The following is an 8,574-nucleotide window of genomic DNA, read 5'->3' as shown; positions in this document are numbered from 1 at the left end:
CAACAACAACAACAACAACAATAATAATAATAATAATAATAGTAATAATAATAATAACATTGGATTAAAAACTATTATTCTGAATTTGGCGGGTTAAAATTTTTAAAATACACATTTTCCCCCCGATTTCAAACAGATTCACAACACAATTAAGCAAAATAATTAAATAATAATTAAATTAATTAAATAAAATAAGAAAACACTGCAAGAGCTAATAAAAACACTTAAAAAAGTATAATGACCATTAAAATAATGTTATTTGTATGAATGTATCTAAAAATTGTATTAATGTATGAATGCATTACATGATAAAGGCTTCCTCTTACAGGTAAATAATACATCAGATCAAACAATACAATTTAATTTTCAGAGAGATTTCAGAGACAAGCTGATGTGTTTTTCAGCAGAAATTAATATTTAATTTAACAACTTTTGGCAACGACTTTAGTGGCACTTTAGCACTAAAATAGTTTGAAAAGTGTCGTGTTGTAATTGCTCCACGTTAAAGCTGGTGGAATGGACGCAGACAGACATGCATTATTTTGACAGTAATGCACTAAAATGGCCTATCAGCAGCAAACAAACGTCCGTGCTGGCGCAGACAACCTATGTTGCTTATTGCCGTGCATTAGGACCTTAAAACGCTGCCAGAGTCACATTAATCCATCTCATTGCATAAAATTTCCATTTGATTTGTATGCGGAATTTTAGATGACCGGCAGAGCGGTGGAAAACCCTCATTATTTCATATTCAATCAATCACTCATCGCCGAGCGCCGTGGTGCGGTTTCATCCTGATTATGGAGATTGGCGTTAGCGATCGGAAGCGGCGCGGCGTGGCGCTGCGGCGTCCTCGCGCATGGCTGTTCTTGAGCGCCACGCGCTTTCATGACTATTGACAAGCAGCATGATAATGTACTAATGCCACGAATTCCAGTCAAACGCTGCAAGCGTTGTCCGTTCTTTCCTGTGTGCGTACTGATGTATATTTGCAAATGTCATCCAGCGTTAATAGCGGGCTAGCTATGAATAACTGGGCTAGGGAAGAGCGTGAATATCACATTTGATTGCAATGGAAATGACTTTAAAAACAATAAAATGTGTCAATTTTTTGCAAGGACATACCACCCTAGATGCTAAGTGTGCATCTAATAATAAACATGTACCTATTTACATTTTACTTTGATTAGGCTGAATGTTCTGTTGGGTTAAAATGATTACCGTAAATATCGGACAATAAGCCACAACTTTTTTCTCATGATTTGAGCCCTGCGACTTATAGTCCAGTCTCACTTATCTGCAGTTATTTTTACTAGCCACCAGAGGGCAATCCACGGGTAAAATAAATGTGTGTATCTGTTCAAGGTGTCAATTTATAGAACTATGAAATAGAAATGAAAAGATGTGAAACAAAACATATACCATCTTTCTGCGGCTTATAACTCGATATCTGTGGCATATATATATACTTTTTTTCTCATTTTTTGCTGCAGCGGCTTATGTATCGGTGTGGTTTATAGTCTGAATTTTAGATTACATTTATGCCAGTATATGTAACTCCCAACAACCCCAGCCCCTCTCACACCAAACAGTTCAGGAACTCTGAGTTCCTGGTCGTTCTTTTATTTTTATTTTCCCCTTTCACGCCACTCTCGCTTTTCCACACCGCACGTCTCTTTCTCGCACACGTCACTCAAACGCGTTAAGAACACATCCATTCAAAACAGAAAACAAATGTAAATAAATCAAAACACCAAACATACTAAATAACACGTTACACGATCTATCAACAAAACTACGAGTCGCTGGAGGAATAAGCACTTGCCCACTTCCAGTGAGAGCTTTGTGACGGCAAGCCAGCTAAAAGTACACGGTGAAAAAAGCCGCCTGCACTGACAGCAATCGGCGGGTGTGGATCCATGATCTTTTCTGGAGCTTGCATTGTGGAGAGCTTGCCGGAGGAGACGAGGACGCTCGGGTAAGGCTTTGTGTTTTAAGATGCAGAGCCTTCAGGGCAGTGCATGCCACGGACTGGGCTCCGGCTGTCTGCTGTGATAAGTCTGCTTCAGAGGTTACTTGCTGCGTGATCCGGGTTTTCCGTGATCCAACGCCAGTTTGCTTCAACAATGATAAGTAGAAGGGGGGCGAAGTCGCATTGCCGACGCGTTTGCCGAAGCGCATCTTCCAGCTGGCGTCTATCGGCATGTTGTTTACGACAAAAAAACTATAAAAATTATACATGGACTGAGCACCAAATGCAGTAGATTTCTGATCCAGATCGCCAGGGATGTAAATCTCCTTCAGTCTGTGTTCTGATTGCATTTTTTTATTTGATCTTTCTTTATTTTTCTCCTTGTCACAAACGCGCTAGCTCATTGTGGTCATTCCGGTCAGTCTTTTTCTCGTAGTTGAAGCAAATTGTAATTGGATGTCCTCTTCTCCATCAATACTCAGTAGAGTATCTTCCAGAGTACCTATCCACCTATCAAACTTCTCTCCTTCTATTAATTTACAATATTAAAATGGCCACAGTGTAAACAAAGCGTAATGGCGGCTGCTGATACCAAAACAACACAGCCCCAAGTTCAACCTACCAATCAGTGTTAGCTAGCACAAGTTGGCACAGCACGTCCCCCTCGAGCTACCTGGGTACGGAGGCGGAGACCCCAGTTGCAACGAGGACTTCAGGTGGTTCAGAGAAGAGGCTTGGCGGAACCTTACACGGAACGTTTTTTTTGGTGTGAAGAGAAAGGGGAACTAAAGCTACCAGGGTACAGCGGAAGAGTTCCTGCGGGGTGAAAGGGGGTAATATTGCAGTTAATTTGTGAGTACTCTACACTATAACGTATCACAGATTTTCAAGTGAATTTTTCTTGATAAATTAAAATGATAATTTGACTGGTCTGACTTAAAAAGAAGAAGAATTGATAGGAAAATAGCAGCGTAAACCTGGAATAGAAAACGTTATGGTCAAATGAAACTACGATAGAGTGACGCCGCAATAACTGAATCGCTATGTTGAAATCTTTGGGAAGAAGAGAGAGAAAACAGGAACACTTTATAAAAGTGTTTTTAAATTGGTTTAAATCTTTTAAAGCACATGCGAAGGGTAACATTTTATGTGACGTGTTTTTATATGGAAGCCATTGGAGCCTAAGAGCAACCAGAATTATCTGAGGACCCAAAACCCCTTAGAGGGGAACGAAACTCTCCAATTGTTTTTTAAATTTAAAAATTTTTTGGGATGGCTCGGTGGCACAGTGAATACAAGAGTTTGTACGTTCTCTCCGGGTGGTTTCTCTCCGGGCACTCCGGCTTCCTCCCACACTCCAAAAACATCCATGCAGGTGAATTGGACATTCTTAATTGTCCTTAGGTGTGACTGAGTGCGTGAATGGTTGTTGGTCTCTGTGTGCCCTGCAATTGGCAACTGCCCGAAGTCAACTGGGATAGACACCAGCAAGCCTGCAACCCTTGTTAGGATAAGCGGCTCTAGAAAATGGATGGATGGATGTTTTTATATGGGCTGTCTTGATATCTACATATTTATACCAGGTGTGATTTTTCACCGCTCAGATGAGAAAATAAAAATAAAATAAAATTAGATCATCATATAATTTTTGGCTGGTCATCGCTTTTACTCATAACAGGCTTGCATGAAAGAAATAAACAGCAGCTCAAAATAATCCACAAAGTCTAAAAGGTCAATGCCATGCAAATTAGGCATGATCATTAATGTGTATAATGGCAAATTTGGGTAATTTTGTCCACTTGTGCAGCAGAAATACTGCAAATGTGCAAAGTAGCTGTGTCCTTCAATGCTCTTTTCCCCAGTTTATCTACTTACAATACCAAAATATTACTATCGTTTCAACAAACTACTTCTTAGTGTGTGGTCCCATTGAATGTTGAGCCCTCCGCTGTCACACAGCAGGAGGAGACGGGAGGATGGACAGCCTCAAACTTTTTCAATTTCACTGTCAATTTCCTGGGTAATTACTGCTGCTTTTATGACACTGCCGAGGGACACGCCACGCGGCAGAGGGGGAATGCGTTTCCTCGCTTTCGGACGCCAATTCCCACGTCTCATAAGTGGACCTTGTCACTGCTCCTGACCCCTGCAGCGTTGACTCGACGGAAAACTCGGACGACCAGATGGATCGACAGCGGGGTGGTGGACTGGAACGTGTGTTCGAAAACTAGATAAAAACAGCCTCAATGTCAGGGGTCACCAACTTTGTTTCTTGAGAGGAACCTATTCAGCATGTTTTCTGTGCACCTGATTCAAATGGTTGGCTCATCAGGAAGGTCTGCAGAAGCTTGATAAATATTCAGATTATTTAAATCAGGTGCATCGGAGGAGGCTTGCCGAAAAAATGTTGGATAGGTGCCCACAAGGACCAGAGTTGGTGACCCCTGCTCTGTGCCATTAAATACAAACGTGGACGTACATTATATTTCAATTTTTTGTTTCTCCAACCTGCAAAATGGTTCTTATCGGAGGGAGGTGTTTATTAAGAGAATGGCGTGACCAGTGTTTATTATGTGAGTATTTCCCAAATTTCATTGAGCCATTGAACATATTTTATATGAAGGAAAAGAAATGTTCTGCCTATCATTATATGGGCACAGTAAAAATGAATGGGACCACTTTTAGTAGGGACAAATATTAGGTTTTTGTGCTTTTTCAAATTGTTGTACAAAGAAAAGCAATGTGATGAAAAACCGAGGTCAAAATCTTGTTCTGTTTTGTAATATTTAGTTGTATTCAGTATTTCAGCAGCGGAACAAAGACGGGTGTGTAGAGGCAGGAGTGAGCCACAATTCTTTTCACCTAGGCTTCACACGGTTTTTTGTCCGTTTCTCGCTCTCCTACCAATTTGTTTTTGACCAAGTGATCTATTCTTTTTGGCCCATAGATGAACAAAAACACACTAAATGTACATGTTTTTGGACAAATTGAGTGAAACTGGATCATTTTTTATGGCACTCGAATGCATTTCATGGATGGCCGCTATGTGAGCTAATTTGGCATTGAGTGAGGTGTCCCTTTACTTTTGTCTCAGCAGCGTACTCAAAAAGCCCTGTTTGCCCAAGACATCCTATCCGTTGAGATCAAAGCGTATTCATGGAGAGTGATGGACGGCGGGTCACAGATGGTTAAGAGCCATCCGTCAAGGTCTCTTAATTCCAAACACCAAAACGGAATATTTCCGTGTAAATATGTCAAAAGGGGAATGAAATTAGCACGCTCTCTTATTGACTGTGATAGAATCTGAAAGGCAGAGCGCTGCATAATTACATACTTGTCAGAGTTGTAAAAATTAGCCGTATTATCGCACACGATGCTTTTTGTATGACTTCATTTAGTTCCCGACATCTTGCAGATGGCGGTCGCTCACTGCACTTGAACAGTTTGCACTCTTGGTCTACACCATCTTGTTGGCTGCGACTGACAACATGAGCGTTTGATCTCATTAATGATATCGGGCAGCAGTGTGAACGGCCACTACAAAAAGTTGGAAAAGCGTCTGAGGAAAGGAAGTTGAACAGGGCAGCGTTGCCTTTCTGGATAATCTCTGAAGATGAGGATGACAAGCATATGACTTGCATCCATTCACCCCAGATGAAAACACTCAATCGTGTTCTTTAACATTTTCGAGTTTTACTTCTAAAAGGTAACTAAATGGGTCAATTGCCAATAAATTACAGTTGATCGCTCATATCCATCTGACTAACTAGGAGTGGACGAATTTTCATTGTAGGTACAACTCAAGACTCATTTAATATAGTGCTATGATCAACCACTTGTTAATTCGAGTTGTTTAAATGCGTAACCTGCATAAAAGATGATTGTCCACACATGGAATGAATCAGACTCCAATCAGTGATATAATGTACAGGGTGTTCCAAAATGGTTGATCCCATTTTAATTGTATATATCTCTGAAACTACTTGATGGATCTTAATGAAACTACTGTAAATACACTTTGTTGAAGGTCATAAGTTTTATTGGTTAAATTTACGAAGAAAAGTACAAATAGTTGTTGGTTCTATGACAGATTTTCATAAATGTTTAATACGACCGCTGCCTGTGACTCTGCACAGGTTGATGGTCGTCCTGGCGATTTAGGTATGCATAAGCAGCCCTTTTCTAGAAATTTATGGTGCCAAGTCCTAAGTTGCTGCCTTCTTTGCAAAATTTGTGAAGATGCTACGCTGCACTGTCTTCGGTGACTGAGTCCGAGCATACTCTAACACACAAAATGCCTTTTCTTTTGAGGTGAACAGCATTTCTTAACCTGAAAAGATAGAACTGCCTAACGTTACACACAAAAACATGTAACGTTTTTACACACGCTGAGAAAATTTGAGGTCATTCCAATGAAAATTATCAAAAATATTGGCCTACGAAATGGGGTCAAACATATTGACATTTTGACCTGTATATGTCACTCAGATGTCACTGAGATGCCGACATGGTAAAGACTTGATCCGAGTATGTGTGCTTACACTATCGTATTTATCGTGCATTTTAGTGCTTAATTCAAACTTGAATTGGTTAGCCATGAGTCCCAAGATTGCTAGTGATGTTAAAGGGAAAAGTAGGAAAATGATTTATCTGGAAACGAAGCTGGAGGTAATTAAGAAATACTAGAAAAGGCTAGGTTAGGCTAGGCTACCCTCGCTAGGGAATATGGACATAACAGGTTCAAGTCACGTCACTTAAAGGTAAGTAAATCCTTTTCATTTTTTTTTTTTGTTTAAGATGTTATGTATTTGTATACATGTATAGTATATATAAGTAGCACTTACTATACTATTTTCTTACTTTTTAATATGTATATACAAGTTTGATGTTTTCAGTCATCTCCTAGTTTTGTGGACACAACCTACATCAGGGGTGGCCAAGTTCGGTCCTCAAGAGCCACAATCCAGCCTGTTTTCATTGTGTCTCTTCAACTAACACACCTGATTCAAATGATTAGCTCATCAGCATGCTTTGCACAATCCTGATAACGACGCTGATTTGACTCAGGTGTGTTGGTTGAAGAGATACATTGAAAACAGTCTGGATTGTGGCTCTTGAGGACCGAACTTGGCCACCCCTGACCTACATTATATACATCAGTCCATATATATTACAGGCATGTCCAAACCCGGTCCTCGAGGGCCACCTATCCTGCATGTTTTTGATGTTTCCGTCATCCAATGCAGCTGATTTAAATGATCAGGTTTGTTGTCAGGCTTCCGCTGAGCTTGCTGATGAGCTGATCATTTGAATCAGGTGTGGTAGGAGGACAGAAACCTCCAAAACATGCTGGATAGGCGGCCCTCGAGGACTGGGTTTGGACATGCTCAGTCCATATATTTTCTCATGCCTTCCTGAAGAAAAAAAAAAAAAACCACACACACACATTTGAAGTTTGGTAGAAAAAGGTGGGAGACTTCCTTGAGATAGAATATGGCATTTGTCTAAGATGCGGCGTCTGGACCAGGTGGGGGACGATTGTTGTCTCATTAATGGTGACACAAGTGCTTGCAATAAGATGTCTGACCGTGCCGCCACTCGGCCAGCTGCTGCTTTTCACTTCTTGTCCACCTCACGCACGCCAATGGAGTTTCTTCCGGCGCAGTTGTAGCTCGTCATTTATTTCGCTTTTCATTACTATTTGTTGCTATTGTGCCATCTCTTTTTTTTTCCTCCATTATCGTCTCAATTATCGTCTCGGTCACACGTCCCGATTTCCACTCATATCACATTTACATCAAGTTGATAATGCATCCCCCGGCACTGAATTATTTAGCGAACAACTTGAACTAGAAGAGGGGGTGATTTATATTTAAAACAGACACCTACGCTTAATGGCAGCTTCTGCTTAATCCTTGCCAAACATTGACTCACCGTTCATCTCCCGATTCTGGAAGTAAGACCGCAATCATGCATGGGTGACAAAAAATCTTTTTCTTTTTTGGTTTGCTGATAAATGAAATAGTCCATTTGTCATTTAAGCATGATTCATTTGACGTGAAAAAGTATTTCCCTTTCCCCCCATTAAGCAATAAAAAACGTAGTGTTATTACATCAGTTCATCCATGCTATAGTTAACACATGGACATGAAAGAGTTAGGCCTCTTTGCTTTACTGATAATCAAAACAGCAGCACCTATCAACACATATACTCTGTTATTTTCTTAATTGTTTTTCATTATATTTCATTGTATTTCAACGTTAATAAATATGAAGTTAATTTGTTAAGTATTTTATGTAGGTGCTTTAGTCATCACACTTATAGGTAATTGAGGATTTTTGTCATAGTAGTTATTTTGAATGTAATTATTTGTGTTTTAGATGTATTTTTATCGGTTTGTTTCTGGCGGGGTTCAAGTTAGCACATGATGTTCAAATATTTCACTTGTTTATACTTTGTGGCTAAATGCAATTTATTTTAAGAATCTCTTTTTTGTCATTTTACCATGTTTATTCACGTGATATAATTTGTGTAATACGATAGTTTTAATTTGGGTGCTGCAACTCTTTCCTTATAAATCACTTATCGGGTCACCATAGGC

The sequence above is a fragment of the Hippichthys cyanospilos genome, chromosome 21 (genome assembly GCF_059441005.1).
Source record: "Hippichthys cyanospilos isolate Australia breed blue-spotted pipefish chromosome 21, RoL_Hcya_1.0, whole genome shotgun sequence".
NCBI classification, from domain to species: Eukaryota; Metazoa; Chordata; class Actinopteri; order Syngnathiformes; family Syngnathidae; genus Hippichthys; species Hippichthys cyanospilos.
Note: the sequence above shows the minus strand (reverse complement) of the source record.